This window comes from Gopherus evgoodei, chromosome 13, assembly GCF_007399415.2.
Source record: "Gopherus evgoodei ecotype Sinaloan lineage chromosome 13, rGopEvg1_v1.p, whole genome shotgun sequence".
NCBI classification, from domain to species: Eukaryota; Metazoa; Chordata; order Testudines; family Testudinidae; genus Gopherus; species Gopherus evgoodei.
The window spans coordinates 30,856,267-30,878,056 of record NC_044334.1 but is presented as its reverse complement, the minus strand read 5'-3'; the positions used below and the strand labels follow the sequence as shown (position 1 = coordinate 30,878,056).

General features: G+C 47.9%; 1 protein-coding gene across 6 annotated transcripts in view; it reads left to right on the top strand.

The window, feature by feature from the left end:
* The first annotated feature begins 12,099 nt into the window (after window positions 1-12,099).
* AP1B1 (adaptor related protein complex 1 subunit beta 1) overlaps window positions 12,100-21,790 on the top strand; it is a 73,971-nt gene continuing 64,280 nt past the window's right edge. For all 6 annotated transcript variants that reach the window (XM_030582819.1, XM_030582818.1, XM_030582817.1 and 3 more), the window contains exon 1: window positions 12,100-12,203. The gene's annotated coding sequence lies outside the window, so the exon portion shown is untranslated. The remainder of the gene's footprint in view (window positions 12,204-21,790) is intronic.

Below are 21,790 nucleotides of genomic sequence, written 5' to 3'. Positions count from 1 at the left end.
ATAAAAGCCTGAATGTGGGGCACGGGCTACACTGGCAAAGTTACAGTGCTACTCAGAGAGCGCTGAAGGGAAACTGCTGTTGTGTGTTCACACTGACGGCTGCCTGAGCAATAGCGTGTTCACACTTGCAGCAGTATTCTGAGCAGTGCACTCTGGGCAGCTTTCCCACAGAGCATCTCTTCCTCTTCTGCTGCTAAGACTTGTGGGAAGGCGGAGAGGGTCACGGGGCATCATGAGTCCTGTCCCAATGCCCCATGATGCCTTGCTTCACATCCCAGCAATCCCTGTGCTGCTGTCTGCATTTGGCGCCATCTTTCAACCATTTGTGTACTGTGTGTCCTGCCTCTTCAGGCTGCAGGAATGGATCCCGAACTGCTGACCAGTACGCTGCTCGCTCTGACCAACACCTCACAAGTAGCGGTGGAGTTATTCCTGAAATTACAAAGGCAAGAGGAGTGTGACATTGATCTCACCACGTGTAGTAGCTATAACACGAGTTTGCTTGTAGCATTCACAGAGGTGCTGACCAAAGTGGAACGTTGCTTTTGGGCTTGGGAAACAAGCACTGAGTGGTGAGATCACATTGTCATGCACATCTGGAATGATGAGCAGTGGCTGTAGAGTTTTCAGATGAGAAAAGCCACATTCATGGGACTGTGTGAGGAGCTTGCCCTCAGCCCTGTGGCGCAAGGACATGAGAATAAGAGCTACCATGTCATTGGGAAAGCCCAGGGTGATTGAACTGTGGAAGCTGGCTACTCCAGATTGCTACCGATCAGTCGCTAATCAGTTCGGATTGGCAAAGTCAACCATTGGACTTGTGTTGACAGAAGTGTGTAGGGCCTGCTCTGAAAGACCATGACTCTTGGCAACGTGCATGACATTGTGGATGGCTTTGCACAAATGGGCTTCCCTAACTGAGCAGGGGGGATAGATGGCACGCATATTCCAATTCTGGCACCGGACCACCTAGCCACTGAGTATATTAATCGCAAGAGGTATTTCTCAGTGGTTCTCCAGGCGCTTGTGGATCACTGTGGACATTTCGCAGACATTAACACAGGCTGGTCTGGAAAGGTGCATGATGCATGCCTCTTTCAGAACACTGGCCTGTTCCGGAAGCTGCAAGCAGGGACTTTCTTCCCTGACCAGAAGATCACTGTAGGGGAAGTCAAAATGCCCAATGTGATCCTGGGAGACCTGCCTTCCCCTTAATGCCGTGGCTTATGAAGCCATACATAGGGCACCTAGACAGCAGCAAGGAGCAGTTCAACAACATGCTGAGCAATGCCGAATGACTGCTGAATGTGCTTTTGGCCGTTTAAAACCTGCTAGCGCTGCCTCTATGGGAAACTGGACCTGGCTGATGACAATATTTCTATGCTTATAGCTATGTGCTATACGCTCCATAATATTTGTGAAGGGAAGGGTGAAAGCTTCACTCAGAGCTAGACCACAGAGGCTCAGCACCTGGAGGCTGAGTTTGAACAGCCAGAGACCAGGGCTATTAGAGGGGCACAGCACAGGGCCATAAGGATCAGGGATGCCTTGAGGCAGCAATTTGAAGCTGAAAGCCACTAGTATTTGTTGCTGTGCTCAGGATTGCAGTGCTTGTAATGCTAGGAGGTGACTGGTGCACATGATGCAATAAGGGAGGTTAACGTAATTGTATGTTGATTTGCAGTGGTCTTTTTGTTTTCAGTTAATAGAATAAAGATTGCTTTCAGACCAACACAATTATTTTATTAAAATACAACAACCGGAGGAGAAAATCAAACAAACAAACAAACAAAAACATCAGCAGGGACGGGGATGGGGAAGGGAAGGTCCCAGGAGGAGTCGTCGTCCCAGAACGTCTAAAGATTTGTGTATGTCCAGGGATCATATCCAGCCATCTCTTTTGGAATATAGTGCAGCGGGTGCTGTACTTCAGCAGGGCCAAGCTGCAGAGGGATGGGTGTTGAGTGCAGTGGGAGTCCACAGTGCTGGACTGTGAGGCGGGAGGAGTGGAATGCCGCAGGTATAGAGTGGAGCCAGGAGGTTGATAAGAGTGTGCTGGCATTGTCTGGGTGGTGCACAGGAAAGAGTTTTGCCAGAGCGGCTGCAGGGGAGGGCGGGCGCAGAGCTGCTCAGTTTGCAGAGCTAGTAACACCTGGAGTATGTCCGCTTGGTGCTCCATAAACTTTAAGAGCCGCTCCATGGCTTCATTCTGGTGCGCAGAATTCTCCTTTCGGTCCCTCTTCTCGCTGTCCCACCACTCCTTCAATTCCTGTTTCTTGGCAGCGGAGAGCATCATGACCTTACACAGAAAATCCTCCTTAATTCTTCTTGGCCACTTTCTAATTCTGTGCAGCCGTTCAGCTGCCGATAACAAAGGGGGAGGCTGGGCTCCCAAGGGCATCTCTGTGAAGTTTACACGCAACATTTTACAGTAGCAGTATTGTTTGCAACACAGACAACACTGTTTCAGTGCTTTAAAACACAGCCAGTGCTCACACACCTGTCACTAACTGGCTGGCCCCAGGCAAGCACACATGAGCCACAAGCCCCCCAAAATGGTGAGTAGCCGCAGGGGCAGAGTAAATCACTCTTCCCGGACCCTGCTGTACACTGGGCACGTTGCTCTTGGGGAGAGCCAGCACTGTAGGGGGGACCTGATAATGATTCCTGTCCCCACACTTTGCACAGGACGGATCATTATGGAAGATCTCGCTGCTGAGGGTGAGCAGGGAATCAAGGGAGGGTCTTCTCCAAGACTGCAGCTTCTACCCTGGCCCCTATGCGGCTCACCTGTGTGCAGCAATGGTCCATCCCCCACCCCACCCCAGGATGGCACAGTGGCGCGGGAGAGTTACCGTTAATAGGGCAAGAAACAAAGCAGCTCTGCCGACGAACCTGCGGCAGCGGATTGCTCAGTATCTCCAGGAGAGTTTCCTGGAGATCTCTGAGGTAGATTCCCATGAAGTGGGGGAGTCAATCAGCACCCTGTTCTGCCGTTCAGACTAGGCATGTGGTGGGAGACAAGCCTGCTTTCTGCAACCCTCCTGCCCCCAACAACTCGCTTCAGCAATTCCTCAAATCAGATCCACTTACCAGGGGCCTCCTCTCCTGTTTGCGCTTTGCCAAGATCCGACTGCTGTGACTGGCTAGCTTCCTCCGGGGTAGAAAAGAGCTCCATGGCTGCATGCATCTCTGACTTATGAATCCTCTGCCTCTGGGTCCCTCTCCCTCTCCCTCTCCACATCCTCATCCAAGATTTCCTCCTCCTAGCTCGGTCCACTCAATTCACAGTGGCCTTTGCAGTGGAGGTGGAGTCGCCACCAAGTATCGCATCCAGCTCTTTGTAGAACCGGCAGCTCGTGGGCACAGCACCGGAGTGGCGGTTTGCCTCCTGCGCCTTGTGGTAGGTGTTCCGCAGCTCCTTCACTTTGACCCTGCACTGCAGCGTGTCCTGGTCATGGCCTCTTTCTGTCATGCATTGAGCAATCTGTCCGTAGGTATCATAATTCCTATGGCTGGAGCGCAGCTGGGACTGGACAGCCTCCTCTCCCCAGATGCTGATGAGGTCCAGCAGCTCAGCATTGTTCCAAGTGGGGGATCATCTGGTGCGTGGAGCAGGCATGGCCACTTGGAAAGAGGTGCTGAGATACATCAGCAAGCAAGCAGGAAGGGGACTTTCAAATTTCAAAAGGAATGTATGGGGTGGGGCTGACAGTTGGTCACCTGAGGGCAGGGAAGTAGAGTTCAAACTGGTGGCCAGAGAGGTGAGAACAGGCATTGTGAGACACCTCCCACAGGCCAATCTCAGCGCTGTAATCGACCAGGGTGTCTATGCTGGCACTGCAGCGCTGTGGCCCCGGTGCAGAAAGCTGCACGCCTCTCGTCGGGGTGGTTTATTTAAAGTGCTGCCACTGCGCAGTTTCTGCGCACTAAGTGGCTTGGCAGTGTGTAACCTCGGCGTTACAGTGCAGAAACTTGCCAGCGTAGACAGGCCATAGTGTCACAGACAGTCCCCCGCGATGCTCTATCTTTTCACCTAGGCAAGTCAACCATTGTGAGAGATGGTCCCTCACAGCAGGAATCACAGCAGTAATAATAAGCAGCTAATAAACGATGGTCACATAAACACCACCCTATACCAGAAACCTACTGACTGCTACACTTACCTACATGCCTCCAGCTTTCATCCAGACCACATCACACGATCCGTTGTCTACAGCCAAGCTCTAAGATACAACCGCATTTGCTCCAACCCCTCAGACAGAGACAAACACCCACAAGATCTCTATCAAGCGTTCTTAAAACTACAGTACCCACCTGAGGAAGTGAGTAAACAGATTAACAGAGCCAGAAGAGTACCCAGAAGTCACCTACTACAGGACAGGCCCAACAAAGAAAGTAACAGAACGCCACTAGCCGTCACCTACTGTCCCCAACTAAACCCTCTCCAGTGCATCAGCGAAGATCTACAACCTATCCTGAAGGATGATCTCTCACTCTCACAGATCTTGGGAGACAGACCAGTCCTCGCTGACAGACAGCCCCCCAACCTGAAGCAAATACTCATCAGCAACCACGCAATAAAAACACCAACCCAAGACCTATCCTTGCAACAAAGCCTGATACCAACTCTGTCCACATATCTATTCAAGGGTCACCATCATAGTACCTAATAACATCAGCCACGCCATCAGGGGCTCGTTCACCTGCACATCTACCAATGTGATATATGCCATCATGTGCCAGCAATGCCCCTCTGCCAGGTACATTGGCCAAACCAGACAGTCTCTGTGCAAAGGAATAAATGGACACAAATCTGACATCAGGAATCATAACATTCAAAAACCAGTAGTAGAACACTTCAACCTCTCTGGTCACTCAGTAACAGACTTAATGGTGGCAATTTTGCAACAGAAAAGCTTCAGAAACAGACTCCAATGAGAAACTGCTGAACTGGAATTAATATGCAAATTAGATACCATTAAATTTAGGCTTGAAAAGAGATTGGGAATGACTAAGTCATTACACAGACTGAATCGATTTCCCCATGTCAGGTATCCTCACACCTTCTTGTCAACTGTCTGAAATGGGCCATCCTGATTATCGCTATAAAAGTTTTTTTTCTCCTGCTGATTATAGCTCACCTTAATTAATTAGCCTCTTAGAGTTGGTATGGCAGCTCCCACCTTTTCATGTTCTCTGTACGTGTATATATCTCCTTATTATATGTTCCCTTCTGTGCATCTGAAGAAGTGAGCTGTAACCCACGAAAGCTTATGCTCAAATAAATGTGTTAGTTTCTGAGGTGCCACAAGTCCTCCTGTTCTTTTTGTGGATACAGACTAACACGGCTGCTACTCTGAAACCTGGCAATATTCCAGTTACTTCCAGTCCAAAGGACCAGTCCCTTACCCCAGGTCAATTGCACCTTAGACCTCACACCAAAAAGACCATGCTTGTAGCCAAACAAACTATTGAAAGATTTATTAATAGGAAAAAGGAAATAAGTGAGTTATTTATACACACACACACACACACACACACTTATGAGTTACAATCTTAAGGTTCAAAAGGTAACAGAAGCTTCGATAATAAGCAAGCTCTATATGTCCTTAAGGGCTAACCCAGGCTAAGCAGCTGGGAGCATCTTACTTATGGCCAGAAAACCTTGCCCTTCAAATTGCAAGCAGCACAGAGATACAGTTCCTTCTTGTTTTTTTTATTCCCTTCCCCACCCTTGCACTTTGAGCTGCGAACTCAGCTGATGGAAGGAATTCACTCACATGACTCATCTTCATGGGGTGCGGGGGGGGGGGGGGAGCAATTAATGTTCCACAGTAGTTCACCTGGTGTCAGTGGGCCCTTCTTGTTGGCCAGGGTGTAACACATTCTGCTAGAGACCAGCATTTCACACCAGTTAATGTCTCTCTCCTGTCCGGCAATTTACACTGTCACAGAGGCTTCTACTGCAATCCAAATGTTTAAATATTACCTTGCAATATGGGTTACAGATGTTATAAGGGAGATTAATGCCTGCAGCAGTTTACAAACATTCAATAAAGTCTAAACACTAAGCCCATTTTTATCATCCTAATACCTATTTTAACAATACTAACACACAGGTGAGCCAGACTGATTTCAGCTATGTATCGGTCAGCCACGCGGCACAGAGCACCAGGTCAGGCTGCAGCTCTGCAGCTTTGCTGCCCCAGGAGCTGACCGCCTCGCCGCCCAAAGCATTGTGCCAGCAGTGAAGGAAGCAAGCGAGCTGAGGCTGCAGGGAAGGGGGGGACAGCAGGGGAGGGGCTGGGGGTAGCATCCCAGGCCAGGAGCTTGGGGGTCAGGCAGGACGGTCCCGTGGGCCATAGTTTGCCCACCTCTGGTTTAGATTCTTAGGGCTAGTCTACACTGGCAACTTTAAACGTGGCTTGTGTAGTCACGGCAGAGCACTTGGAGAGAGCTCTCCCAGCGCTCTAAAACCCCACCTCCACGAGGGGTGCAGCTCCCAGCGCTGAAACTTGCTGTGCTCAGGGGGGTGGTTTTTCACACCCGAGTGAGAAAGTCGCAGCGCTGTAAAGTGCTAGTGTAGACAAGCTCCTATACAGCATCCATCACCAGGAGATCTGAACCTGCTCCGTGCCATCACCCATGTTCAAGAAAGATATTCAAGTGGGAACAGGGCCACAGAAGAACTACATGGTGAGCAGAGGTATTGAGGAGAGGAGACAGGAAAAGCTTGGCTTGTCTAGCAAAAAGCAGGCTGTGAGGAGATCTGATTGCTCTCTATTAATACACTGGAGGATAAACACCAGGGAGGGGAAAGAGCTCCTGGAGCTAAAGGACAATGTTGGCATAAGAACAAACAAGGATAAACTGGCCTTGAATAAATTGAGGCTGGAAGTGAGAAGGTTTCTAACTGTCAGAGGAGAGTGTGTCTGGAACAGCCTCCCGATAGGAATTGTGGGGCAAACAATTATTTGAGAGAGAGAGAGAGAGATGGACACATTTATGAGTAGGATTGTATGGCTGGGTTGCTTGTGATGGTGGGGAAGCAGGACTCAGTAGTCCTGGGGCTCACTTCTGCTTTATGTCTCATTCTTCAGGGATTCCCCCTTCCCCCAACAGGTGGTTTGATTTTTGAGGGGGGTCTCCTTCCTCTGAAGCATCAGGACCAGCCACAGCTGGAGGTAGGACACTGGATTGAGTGAAAAAACAACAAGGAGTCCTTATGGCACCTTAGAGACTAACAAATGTATTTGGGCATAAGTGGGATACAACCCACTTCATCAGATGCATGAAGTGGAAAATACAGAGGTAAGTATAAATACACAGCACATGAAAAGATGGGAGTTGCCTTACCAAGTTGGGGGTCTGTGCTAATGAGCCAATTCAATTAAGGTGGAAGTGGGCTATTCTCAATAGTTGACAAGAAGGAGTGAATACAAAGAGAGGAAAAATCACTTTTGTAATGCTAATGAGGCCAATGTAATCAAGGTGGCTCATTTCAAACAGTTGATAAGAAGGTGTGAGTATCGCAGGGGAAATTAGATTTTGTAGTGACCCATCCATTCCCAGTCTTTGTTCAGGCCTAATTTGATGGTGTCCAGTTTGCAAACACCATCATAGGACCTAAACACCTAGTCTGCAGAAGAGAAGAATGAGGGGGGATTTGATAGCTCTTTCAACTACCTGAAAAGGGGTTCCAAAGAGGATGGATCTAGATTCTTCTCAGTGGTACCTGATGACAGAACAAGGAGTAATGGTCTCAAGTTGCAGTGGGGGAGGTTTAGGTTGGATATTAGGAAAAACTTTTTCACTCAGAGAGCGGTGAAGCACTGGAATGGGTTAGCTAGGGAGGTGGTGGAATCTCCTTCCTTAGAGGTTTTTAAGGTCAGGCTTGACAAAGCCCTGGATGGGATGATTTAGTTGGGAATTAGTCCTGCTTTGAGCAGGGGGTTGGACTAGATACCTCCTGAGGTCCCTTCCAACCCTGAGATTCTCTGATTCTCTGATTCTATGAACACATTAGCCACAGCATCAGGGGCTCATTCACCTGCACATCTACCAGTGTGATATGTGCCAGCAATGCCCCTCTGCCATGTACATTTGTGTAGAGACTGTCCAGTTTGGCCAAAGAATAAATGGACACAAATCAGACATCAATAATTATAACATTAAAAAACCAGTGGGAGAACATTCAATTTCCCTGGACACTCAATAACAGACTTAAAACTGGCAATTCTTCAACAAAAATAAATTCAAAATCAGACTCCAACGAGAAACTGCAGAACTGGAATTAATCTGCAAACTGGACACCATCAGATTAGGACTGAATAAAGACTGGGAGTTGTTTTTGCTGATACAGACTAACACAGCCACCAGGTCAGCTTCCAGACTGCTGCACTGGGCAGCACAGCATGGGGAGGAGGTGACCAGCCCTCTGTGGAGAAAGAAGTGGTTTGGGACTATTTAGAAAAGCTGGAGAAGCACAAGTCCATGGAGCTGGATGCGCTGAATCCAAGGGTGCTAAAGGAGTTGGCGGATGTGATTGCAGAGCCATTGGCCATTATCTCTGAAAACTCAGGGCGATCGGGGGAGGTCCCGGATGACTGGAAAAAGGCTACTGTAGCGCCCATCTTTAAAAAAGGGAAGGAGGAGGATCCGGGGAACTACAGGCCAGTCAGCCTCACCTCAGTCCCTGGAAAAATCATGGAACAGGTCCTCAAGGAATCAATTCTGAAGCACTTAGAGGAGAGGAAAGTGATCAGGAACAATCAGCATGGATTCACCAAGGACAAGTCATGCCTGACTAAGCTAATTGCCTTCTATGATGAGATAACTGGCTTTGTGGATGAGGGGAAAGCAGTGGATGTGTTATTCCTTGACTTTAGCAAAGCTTTTGATACGGTCTCCCACAGTATTCTTGCCAGCAAGTTAAAGACGTATGGGCTGGATGAATGGACTATAAGGTGGATAGAAAGCTGGCTAGATTGTCGGGCTCAATGGATAGTGATCAATCGCTCCCTGGCCAGCTGGCAGCCGGTATCAAGCGGAGTGCCCCAAGGGTCGGTCCTGGGGCTGGTTTTGTTCAATATCTTCACCAATGATCTGGAGGATGGCGTGGACTGCACTCTCAGCAAGTTTGCAGATGACACTAAACTGGGAGGAGTGGTAGATACGCTGGAGGGTAGGGATAGGATACAGAGGATTGGGCCAAAATTAGAGGATTGGGCCAATAGAAATCTGATGAGGTTCAAAAAGGACAAGTGCAGAGTCTTGTACTTAGGATGGAAGAATCTCATTCACTGTTACAGACTAGGGACCAAATGGCTAGGCAGCAGTTCTGCAGAAAAGGACCTGAGGGTTACAGTGGATGAGAAGCTGGATATGAGTCAGGGTGCCCTTGCTGCCAAGAAGGCTAACAGTATTTAGGGTTGTATAAGTAGGGGCACTGCCAGATCGAGGGCCGGAAGGGCTGTGAGGTGGCACTGAGCATTCTCTCTTTCAGATGGTTGGTGGGCTGGTTCTTGCTCACATGTTCAAGGTCTAACTGATCACCATATGTGGAGTCAGGAAATTTTTGCATTCTGCTGCAGTGTGGGGTGCCAGCATTTGCCAGCATTACCTGGGTGTATCTCACTTAATCATTTCTCCGCCACTGCAGGAGCCTCGGACACTCATGCACCTCATTCTCTCCCTGTGGCACATACTAGTCTAGTCTCCTGTGGGCTGTAATACTCTGGTATAATTTTGGTTGCTGGGTTTGGTGTGTGGGTGCTGCATGGTGATGTTGGCTTGTGATAGACAGGTCAGAATGGATGATCTGGTGGTCCCTTCTGATCTTAAACTCTAGGACTATATTACCTGTTCAGACTAGAACCCACACAAGAGTATCTCCAAAGGAATTTTCACCCATTAGAAACACACTGGATATGGTCTCAATCATGGATATCTAAAATAAGGTCTGAAAGAAATTAACATTCATTTAAGAAGCAGAGAAACGGAACACACACTATATTGTACATACCTGAGCCTCTTCCAAGGAAATCTGTAGCTTAACTGCTAACCACACTGTTTGAAACCTCCCACCTACAGTTCTGCAAAGAAATACTATGTGGACCCAGGAGTTCCTCCACCAATGGCTACAAAGCAGAACTGGGATATTCCTCCACCACCTGCAGAAACTAGAAAAGAATATCAAACCTGGTGCAACACCAACAAAAGCAGCCAACAAGCCCCCCACTGCAATGTGTCAAAGGATCAAAAACTAAGTCCAGACAGAAGCAGAGTCCACTCCTAGACTTCAGACCCAAGAGTTCCATGAACTTTGCACCAACAAGACTCCCACCAAACCCTTTGCCTTAACAGACCCTCGCACCCTGGAATATGCAGTCTCTGACCAAATACAGACTTAGTAACCATAAACTAGATATAGAAATGGGCCATGTTTACACAACGGGCTAAATCGGCACTGCTGTGATCAATCCAGCGGTGTCAATTTAGCGGGTCTGGTGTAGACACGCTAACTCATTAGGTAACTGAACTGGTCTAACTTAGATGGACTTACCTCGATAGTGTTCACCAGCCCTTCACACAATACTCTTGGGGGAATTCTGTGCCACTGCACATGCGCAAAATTCAGGTCCCCCACAGATTTCTTTGCTTCCCCATAGAAAAATGACTTTCTGACAGGGAAGCTGCAAGAGGAGCTATGCACCACTCCCTAGCAGAGCAGGTACATAATTTCACACACCCAGAGCAGCCAGCAAAGAGGTAAATCACTATAGGGCTGGGGACACCGCACCCAGTGGTTCCTACCATGAATCGGGATCAGCTGCTAGTCCTGGCTGGGCTGGAAGCAGATGACACAACTTCCTCTTCCCCTGCAAGGAGCATCTGGGGCTGTGTCAGAGCCATCCCCAAAAACCTCCCACAGGTGTAGGACGCTCAGCATCCATCCCTGCTTCCTGCCCCCATCACTCCTCAGCTGCGGAGGGAGGGGTCACTGTATGGGAAGCTGCTCCTCCATCTGGCAATTCCTGTGCATCTGGACCTCCCATACGCAGACACCCCCACCAAGCCTCACCCCATACATCCAGAACTCTCCTAGCCCTCCATACCCAAACCCCACCCCCCTGAACCTCAACCCCTGCATGTGGAGTCCCCCTGCACCCAGACCACTCCCCACTGAGCTCCCTACACTCAACCCCCCACCCTGACAAGCCCCACCCCATGCACCGGAGCCCCCATGCTGCTGGCCAACTAACTTCACCAAGATCCCTGCCCCACTCCTCCAGCACCCAGCCCCCCATGCTGAGGCCCCCACACCCCTCCACTGAGCCAGAACCACCTTCACCTGGAAGCCGCTGCAAAGTCCCATTGCCCCTGCCCCTGCAACCCCTCAACAAGCCTCTGTGCATCCAGATTCCCCCCACACCTAGACCCCCCACTGAGCTGCCTACACCCATATTGTCCCCCAGAAAATCCTCTCACCCCACACCTGGATGCTCCCACTCCGAGCTCCTCCACACTTGGATCCTGCCTGGCTGAGCCTGCCTGCCCCACACCGTTTGTTTCTGGGGCAGGCCCAGGCCTCGCGCTGTGGCAGGGTCAGGTGCAGCCTCCCCACTGACTGTCCCGGGGCGGGGCGGCTGCGGGGTGATCTCCCAGCCAGTGGCCTGTGCGCCCCGCTGGGGCCTCTGCAGTCAGTTATTGACCCATAAGACCTGCAGGCTCTGAGAACACTGTGTGCGGAACGGCGAAGGGGCTGGCGCGGCCCCCCAACAGCGAGCGGGGGGAGGAGCCCAGGAGCCCCCAGGGCAGGGTGACAGCCGAGCCAGACTGGCCCGCGAGGCCGCAGCCGCCCGGCCGCTCTCGGGAGCCGCAGGAAGGAAAGTGACGGGAGGGAGACAGGGAACCGCCGGCCACGGGCCAGGCGCGCGGGGCGCTCGGCGTCAGCCCCGCCAAGAGCAGCGGCGTCACTGCCCGCCCCGCCCCTTCCGGCACCTCTGGCCACTTCCTGGGGCCAGCGCAGAACTTCCGGTGAACTGGCTCCGCCCCCACAGCCCGCGCCGGCTACTGCCCGCCCCGTGCCCCGGAAGCGCTCCCCCGCCCCCAGCCTCACTTCCGTCGGGCCGGTGGCGGTTGCAACGAGCGAGCTCCGGGCAGCGCGGAGGCAGCGGTCGGAGCCGGAGAACAGACCGGTAGGGAGCGAGCTGGGGTCCGGGAGGGGGGGTCGTAGTGCCCGGCTCGGCTCGGCTCGGCTCGGCTCGGCTCGGCTCGGCTCCTGCTCTGTCCCCCCCCGAGCGCTGTGACCGCCCCGGCCTGTCTCCCGCCCTGCCCGCTCCGCCCCCCTCGTGCGCTGTGACCGCCCCGGCCTGCTAGGCTCCCCGCCGCCACCCCCCCCCCCGGCCTGGCTCCCGCTTTGCCACCCCCCCTCCGAGCGCTGTGACCGCCCCGGCCCGGCTCCCGCACGGCTCCGGCCTACTGGGCTCTCCGCCAGCCCTCCCCCCGGGCCCCACTCCCGCTCTGCCCTGCGCCTACCCTCTCCCTTGGCCCAGGTGGATTTGCTTTACGGTGGCCCAGCTGAACCCAGGAGCTCGGTGCCGGCTCCTGCCAGGCTGGGTGACTGGGCTCCAGGGTTCCCAAGTCCGGCAGGCTACTGCCGGCTGGGGTCCCCGGCCCCAAAGAGGCACTGCAGCCAGGGCTGCCATCTGTGCTTTTAAGCACCAGCTGATTTTTTTTTTCTGGTGTCCTGTCTTGTTTCTGAATGGTCCCTGCCTCGGGACCTGACCACAGGGGATCTTGCCAGTGGGGTGAGTTGGGTTTAGCTGCCTTGTTTAACTGAACTATATTTATTAAGAGGAACTATTTTGCTAGTGAAGACTTGTCTTTTCCCTTAAATAAGAAACACAAAGCAGTTTCTAGCTGACAAGTAATTAAGGCTGCTGCCCATCTGTGGCCTGTGAAGGAAGTGATTCAAAAGGGCAGCGATATTTCCGTGTAATAAATGGTCTCTGTTCACTTACAGTGTAGAATGCATGTGCCACCTCCTGCTCTGCTCCTGTGTGTGTGGGACCAGTGGGACAGTCTGTTCTGTTACTCCCACCTCTTCTCTCCACAAGCCCAAATTGGCATGGTACTTGCATGTGACACTTCAAGCTAGAAGTTGATTTTTTCTAACTGATCTGCGAAATATCTGGAGGCCTTAATTTTGCGGAAAGTGACATTTTGAAGATGCAGAAACTAATCTTTTGAACAAATAAGCTAGCATTTGGCATGCTTGCAAAACAATTTAAATTCACATTTGTATAGGTGTTCTGATACAAGCACGGTAAAAAGGCCTGGATGGGCACTTGGGTCTACCCTTAGCCTTCAGACACTCCTGTTGTACTTGCTCTTTTCCCTCTGATAATGAGCAAATCCTTGAGGTTTTTGTAAGGATCCAGCTTTATGTGAGTTTTTAGAATCAGCTGACAACTTTGCTTCCTGCATAAGAGCTGAATCTCTATTGCAGCAACAGGGGTGTGTCACTTCCCCACCACTGAATGAAGCCGATGACATGAATTGTTCATTTTGTTTGCATTAACATTCATGCTTCCATTCCTCATGCTGTTTAGTTAGCCTTGGAGCAGGTGCTGTGGGAATGCATATTTTCTGACAGGTTGCTGTGTTGGAGTGGCTATGAGTATGTCCACACTATGGAGACTATGCTGGCATAGCCCTGTAGTGTAGACATAGCCTACATGAACAAAAGGGGGTTTTCTGGCATACACACTCTTGAATGAAGCTGGCATTGTCAGTGGAACCCCTCTTCATAACTTTGTCTACACTGATTGGTATAGCTATGGTGGTTGGGTCTGGGTTTTTTCAGACCTCTGACCAATGTAGCTTTGCTTATATAACTTTTCAGTGTAGACTGACAGTCAGTTTAAATCTTTTTCCGCTCTATTAGTGATCTATCAGATGCCAGCATTTTTAATGTGATTTGTAACTATCTAAACTAAAAACATAGGAACATTGGAAGGCAGTGCCTTCCAAATACCTTAATTTTAAAATTGGATTAATTGTTGTAAGCGGTTGAATATGCTCTGGAGCGGTGCGGGTAATTGTATTGCAAAGTGGCTTTTGGGCAGGCCTTGTGCTCTTTGTGTCGTCTACACCGAAGTATTACAGTGCAACCTTGCAGTTAGAGTAGGACAGTTTTTTTTGCCATATGAAACTTATTTGTTAATCCAAAATAAAACAGCTGCAGCTTTACTCAGCAGTAAATCACATATTGAATTATTTTATATGTAATCTCAATTCCCCCCCCGCCCCCTTGACTCCAGGTTATAGACATAGACTTCAGCTGTTTGCTTTGTGGAACAGTCATTATCGTTGTGCAGTAGATAATGGTAACTTCATAGTTAATATTGCAGGAGCCATTCTATTCCTACCTTATTCCCATTCTCATCTTATCAACATATAAAGCATCTTGTGCTGGAGGTGCTGATGTTTGCATCAGCTCTGTTCTGTCAGTAGGATTGGCGGAATTTGATTTTTTAGTTTATCATTTTGACAGATATCAATGTTTATTTTTAAGCATTTTTTATTTAAATTATCACAGTTGTGGGAAATCATGGGAGTGGGTCAGACAATTATTTAATGACAAGGTGAGGTTCAAAAAGTTGACGCTTCATAAACAGTTAAAACACATTGTTGACATTGTAAATATCCTCAAACCAACAAATCATACCTGTTTTTACTGTTCATTTGCAACAAGCCTAATTTAAAAGTCTAAATCACTGGATTGAGACTGAGTTCTCAGGCAGTATTTTTCTTTCTTTTGCTATATGCAAGTTTATTGATGGAAATATTTTGTTGTTGGTTTGTGAGTGTGTACAGGGTGAAATCAGCACATACTGATAGGCTTGGAAGGATTAGATTTTTAGCTGTCCCCAGTGAGTACAAGCTTTGTGTGTTGCTGGCTGTCAACTGTCCATCTGGAGCATGGCTGTGTAGTTAAAAAGGAGGTTGCATAAACTATTGGAAATGCTGCGTTAATGTGACCAAAACGTTCTGTTGTGATGTGGGTCTTCAGCTAGGCTGAAACGTCTGTTATCCAAAGGTTGAAGATTAGTGTTCCAGTTATGGCACTAACACAAGGTGCTGTGAGTGTCCCTCTCCCTCTGAGGCTCTTTCTACATTTACATTCTTCCAGTTGTTCCTCCCAGTGCAGCCCCTCTGGTGGGAGCAAATTAGCGCTAGTGTAGGTTGGCTGGTGTTTTGACCACTGTATCATCGAACTCCAATCAGAGCAGTTTCAAACAACAGTAATGAAGAATGCCAGGAGCCTTCCCTGCACTAAGTATACTCTCACCAGTGGGGAAACCTTGAGCAAGAGTGTGTGTATAAAAACGGCTAGTGTAGACAGGCCCCAAGCGAGCATGAGTGATCTCAGCAGCACTTCCCATCACCTCGTTAGAGCTTAGGGATCAGGGTTCAGAGTTGTGGAATTTGTAGGCTGGGGTGGCCAATCTGGCTCTGGCCACATGCGGCTCGTCAGAAGTTATTAATTTGTGTCTCCTTGTATAGGCACAGACTCTGGAAAGTTGGTGCCTGTAGCTCCAGCCCTGATGTGCCGGGGGGTTGCTCACTGCTCAACCCCTGGCTCTGCCACAGGCCCTGCTCCCGCTCCACCCCTTCCTGCCCCCTTCCATGAGCCTGCTGTGCCCTGCCCCCTCCCCACCTCCTGCATGCCATGAAACAGTTGATTGGGAGGAGGGGGAGGCTCTGGGAGTGGAGGGAGGTGCTGATGTGGGGGGCTGCTGACGTATTACTGTGGCTCTTTGGCAATGTACATTGGTAAATTCTGGTTCCTTCTCAGGCTCAGGTTGGCCACCCCTGTTCTAGGCAATCCCCTAGATCTGGACATAATGAAGCATTTGGGCAAGTATTTCTGGCCTCATTTATGCAGTTGCTGGTGGATGTTCTAGTCCATGTGTTACATAAATTCATTTGTAAAAGCAGCAAAGAATCCCGTGGCACCTTATAGACTAACAGACGTTTTGGAGCATGAGCTTTCGTGGGTGAATACCCACTTCGTCAGATGCATGTAGTGGAAATTTCCAGGGGCAGGTGTCTGTGTGTGTGTGTGTGTGTATGTATGTATAATATATATGCAGGCAAACTAGAGATAATGAGGTTAGTTCATTCAGGGAGGATGAGGCCCTGTTTGAATCATCCTCCCTGATTGAACTACCTCATTATCTCTAGCTTGCCTGCATATATATATACACCTGCCCCTGGAAATTTCCATTACATGCATCTGATGAAGTGGGTATTCACCCACGAAAGCTCATGCTCCAAAATGTCTGTTAGTCTATGAGGTGCCACAGGATTCTTTGCTGCTTTTACAGATCCAGACTAACACGGCTACCCCTCTGATTCATAAATTCATTTATATCCATATACACATTTATGTTGTTTTCATGGCTCTTTGCTATCCTCATTGTGCCAGAATTTCCACTCCATTTCCTATAGCTAATCTGTTTTTCCTTTTGTTTTCAGATGGTATATTCAAAAAGTTGTCTATGAAAAAGGATTTTTGTTTGTTTCAGTGTGGGTATCCTGTTTAACATGGAACCAAATGTGCCTTTATTAACAGATCCAAGCATTAGATGCAAGGGATATTGTTTTCTTTATTAATAAAATCTATTGGATGAAAACAGTCAATCCAAGAAATTCTGTATCCTAAATATTTCATATCCAACACTGAAGGAACACTGCCAAGTCAAAATGTAGTTAGTTTTAAAACTGAAGCCTGGTCTACACTAAACAATAGGTCGACCTAGAGGCAGCTTACGTCAACCTAATTATGTCAGTGTGCACCAGGGGTTCTCAAACTGGGGGTCAGGATCCCTCCCGAGGTCACAAGGTTACTACATGGGGTGAGGGGGGGCATGATATGTCAGCCTCCATCCCAAATCCCACTTTGCCTCCGGCATTTATAATGATGATAAATATTTTAAAAGGTGTTTTTAATTTATAAGAGAGGGTCGCACTCAGAGGCTTGCCGTGTGAAAGGGGTGACCACTAAACAAAGTTTGAGAGCCACACATTACAGCCTTGTCCCACTGGTTTAAGTGCAATACTACGCCGGCATAACAGCTCCACCTCCACGGGGGGCATAGCACTTGTCAGTTTAGTTAGAGTGACACAGTATGTATAGACACTGCATTACGGTAGAACCTCAGTTATAAACTGGTCAAGCACACACCTCATTTGGAACCAGAAGTATGCAATCAGGCAGCAATGGAGATCATAAAAGCAAATAAAGTACTGTGTTAAATGTAAACTACTAAAAAAATTTAAGGGAAAGCATCATTTTTCTTCTGCATAGTAAAGTTTCAAAGCAGTATTAAGTCACTGTTCAGTTGTAAACTTTTAAAAGAACAACCATAACGTTTGTTCAGTGTTACAAACGTTTCAGCATTAGGAACAACCTCCATTCTGGGTTCCTAATTCTGTGGTTCTACTGTACTTGCATTCCCTATTGCCTGTCTCATCAATTTCAATCTCCATACTCCAGCCATGAAATTGACAAGAAAGCTGGGCAGCTGGAGCCTGGCTGCTCCTGGCTCCCCGCTCCAGCAGGGCTGCTGCCCGGAGGTTCCCTGCTCAGGGAGCCAAGAAGCCCGGATGGCTGCCCTCTGCTCCCAGCCATGAGCAGGGAGGTGAGAAGTAATTAACTGCAATGGGCTGTAAGTTGACCTAACATAGGTCAACTTAAGTCTGTAGTGTAGACATGCCCTGAGTTAACAGTAGTTTTAGCTGCTGCACTTTCTGTGGTTTTACAACCACATATCTTATTTCTTTAAAAAAATGGCTTTTCTCTTTCCATTACAGCTGTCTTAGATGTAGCAGTAGTAGTGAAACAATATTCAGCCACAATTGTGGGCATTTCCTTATGCTGCAAGTCTCTTCAGTATCCTGCTTGAAATAGTCTGTTCAGTTCTATAACTAATGAAGTTAAGGAGTGCTCAACACAGTTCTGAATTAGGTCTAAAGTTAATCCCTGATATGAATTTTTTTTATTTTGTTTTTACTTCATCATAATGTCTTACAGTGCCTCTTTCCTTAAAGTGCTTTACAAACAATAAACCCGATCCTGAAAGATGTTGAGCTCCATCAACCTCCATTAACTTTGCTACAGGGGCACAGCACCTCCCAGGATCAGACTGTACATACACAGGAATTGCTTCTACTGCCATGGAAATGCAGCCATGTCTGGGGTGGATGGCAGTAGTTGTGCAACAGTACCAGGCAGTACTACACAGCAGCATAAGATAGGAAGAGGACAATTTTGGTATTCCTCTGTACTTCAACTGGATATAGAAAGGCAGACGCCAATTACCCAAAATTGAAATTTGGCCAAAATAACAGGGTGAACAACCTTGCTTTGCAGAAAGCACCATAGGATCTGAAATGGTCACATGTGTTCAGGACTTCAGGGTCACAGCTCATGTGAAAGACAGGCTTATGATAGTCTTCAAGCCCTGACTGGAATTATGCCAGCCCTTCTGTATGGAAATGTTGTGGTTATTTTAGAGCTTATGCCCAACAGCTTTGACTTTGTGCCAGTTGCTGAAGGTGGTGTGGAGTGTTAGGTTCTCTCTAGCTGGCTGATGGGTTAGATGTAGTACTGTTGAGGGTGCATGTTATGCTCTAATACAGTGTGCCAGGCCTAGTTTGGGTTATTTGGTGTATCCTCTCTCTTCCATCCCCATATGTGTGGGTGAGGCTGCTGGCTGTGCAATGTGACTCCCTCTAGCCATAAAACAATCTCCTTCCCCTCAGCCCTTCTGTTTCAATGCTTAGCTGCACTGATCTCCCCTAAAAGCTTTTGCATAACTATTCTTGTTTCTTTGCCTGTCCCGGGAAGGATCTGGGACTTCTTGGGATAGTATAATAGAAATATGGTGCAGTGTACTCATGTCAAGGAACTCTTTCATCCCTCCTAAAACAGGTGACTTTTTTTTTTTCCTGTAGTCCAAGTTGTAGCTTTCCTTGTGCTGGATTGGTATTGATTAGTGTTTTGGGGGTCCCTTGATTTAAAACTGAAGCTCTGAAGGCTCTGAGATTCCTTCTCAACTTTTAATTGGTATGTGGATTTTCTTAGACTCTGGCTTTGTGTTCTGTAATTATGGCTCTTAAGCTTTGTACGATTCCCACGAGGCAAAGGGTTTTACTAATCAATCATCCTTTATGCTCAGAAAGTAATGCTACTGGTCCTGACTTACCGCCCTGGGTGCAAACTGAAGGGGAGGAGAGAGGGAACACTTGTCTCACCTGTTTCTTGTAATGACCCTGTACTGTTAGTGTCCTTCATTTTGGACTCATTATTGGATTTGTTAAATGAGGCCCTCATTGCTGTGCAGCTCCCTATCCTGCTTCTTACAGGCTCATGCTCGGCATTCCCCAAAAGCAAATGACTTTCCCATGTGCTTCCCTCTTCTTTTAGACCAGGGCAAGGCAACCCATGGCACAGGGTAGCACGCAAGCTGATTTTCAGTGGCACTCACACTGCCCGGGTCCTGGCCACCCATCCGGGGGACTCTACATTTTAATTTAATTTTAAATGAAGCTTCTTAAATATTTAAAAAAACCTTATTTACTTTACACACAACAATAGTTTAGTTATATGTTATAGACTTATAGAAAGAGAACTTCTAAAACTGTTAAAATGTATTACTGGCACGCAAAACCTTAAATTAGAGTGAATAAATGAAGACTCAGCACATTGCTACTGAAAGGTTGCCAACCCCTGCTTTAGACACTGATAATTGGTGTCTAGCACCCAGATTCCTAGTTGTCAGAGGAAACAGTATATTGCCATGCATTTGCTTCTCTTCCTTTCCATTTCAAGGCACGTAGTCTCTCATGAGATCAGTTCTAAAGCATGTTCCACCACTTCCAGATTTCAATACACTGTTATGGAAGCCAATAAACTTGCGTTCCAAGCTCGCTGGGAGTCACATTCACCAAGTATATTTCAAAACTAAACTCCTAAGAACTGCTAAAATATGAATAAACACAGCGAGGCGTGCTCTTATAATGTAATAACTAGGTAGGTAGTTTATCATAGCTGTAACCGTGTGCCTAATGCGTACAGTTTAAAATGGTTAATGTGGGCATTGCACACTTTTTTGTTTAAAAATAAATGCTGTGCTGCTTTCTTTTCCAAGCAACATTACATGTTCCTTTGTCCAGGACTTGAAGAATGTAACTGGTTCTTATGAACAAGAGGACTAGTACTAGCAGTATGAAACCTGTGCTGCCATGTCTCCTCACTCCCTTGAACTCAGAGGAATAAAGGAGTTGTGTATTGAATGTAATTGTAATTTGTGAATGTGACGGGTTCTCCCTGGGGTGCCACCTGGAACTGAGGTACCACTGAGCCCCCTGACCCACCAACCTGGGCTCCCACTCACACTGCACTGCTATGACAAGCTACAGGGCCCTCCAGCCTGCACTTTCACCAGCTTACATACAGGTAGGGATGCACCCAGCTGCAGTTACAAGCAGGCTCTCTGACCAGTCCCTGCTACTCTCAGCTCCTCAGGCATGCACCGCTTCTGGAGTATAAACCCAAAGTTATACCCTCTTGTGCTGCATAGGGAACTGACCAGTGTAAAATTCATGTTTCCCCCCTGCCAGTGTGGAAAGGAACATGCCACAGCCTTTTGTCCCTGAATTATGATTCCAACACACTAGTTTAGATAAGGCCAAAGCAAGTTTATTAACTATAAAAGTGATTTTGAGTGAATATAAGTGATAGCAAACTGATCAAAGCAAATAAACAAACGCAAACTAAGCTTAATATACTAAATAGTTAAGGTGAGAATCTGCTATTCATACCCAAGAGTTTATACAAGCGGACTGCAGATTCTTAACGGGAAAGTTGTACTTGCTTACAGCTTGGGATACCCAGGTGTTTCATTCACAGGCTAAAAATCCCTTTAGCCTGGGTCCAGCACTTCCCCTAGTTCAGTCCTCCTTCCTCAGGAGTTTCCAAGAGTCTTCCTGTGTGTGGAGTGAAGAACACCAGATGATGTCACTCCCCGCCTTGTATTGCTTTTGCATACGGTGGGAACCCTTTGTTTCAAAGCTTGGTTCCCCGAGTGGTCTGTGGAAAAACACTGACATCCCTAGAGACGTGGTCACATTACGTGTCTTTGTAGAGTTAGAGCAGCCATTACTCAGAGGTTATCTGTAGCCTTCTCAGGCGGGCTCTCCACGTGGGAGATAAGCTTCTCCTAAGGCCTGTTGTGTTTTCCTTATGGCTCATTGCCCTGAATAGACCATTCCCCATCTGCTATATATACTGAAAGCATCTTGTCTAGTGGGCATTACCCTGGTGTAACTACATTTGAAATACCGATACATAGTCAATATTCATAACTTCAGATACAAAAATGATACATGCATATAAATAGGATAATCATTCAGCAACTCATAACCTTTCCAACGACATCTTACATGACTTATCTTGCATAAAATACATCATAACTATGTCACGATCATATCATATCACTATGAAGAATATGGGGTGCAGTGTCAGTCACTTTTTAAAACAGAAAGTTAACATTATAGCTCTGGATCTTGATGAACTCTTTTCATTCTTGGCTTCCCTCCACTTTTTCTTAGTTTTTCTTTTCCTAGAACAGTTGTCTTGAGTGTCCATTTCCTTCTTCAGTATACTCTTTACCTCTCCTCCTGTATTTTTTTTCTCCCATGTTTTGTTTCC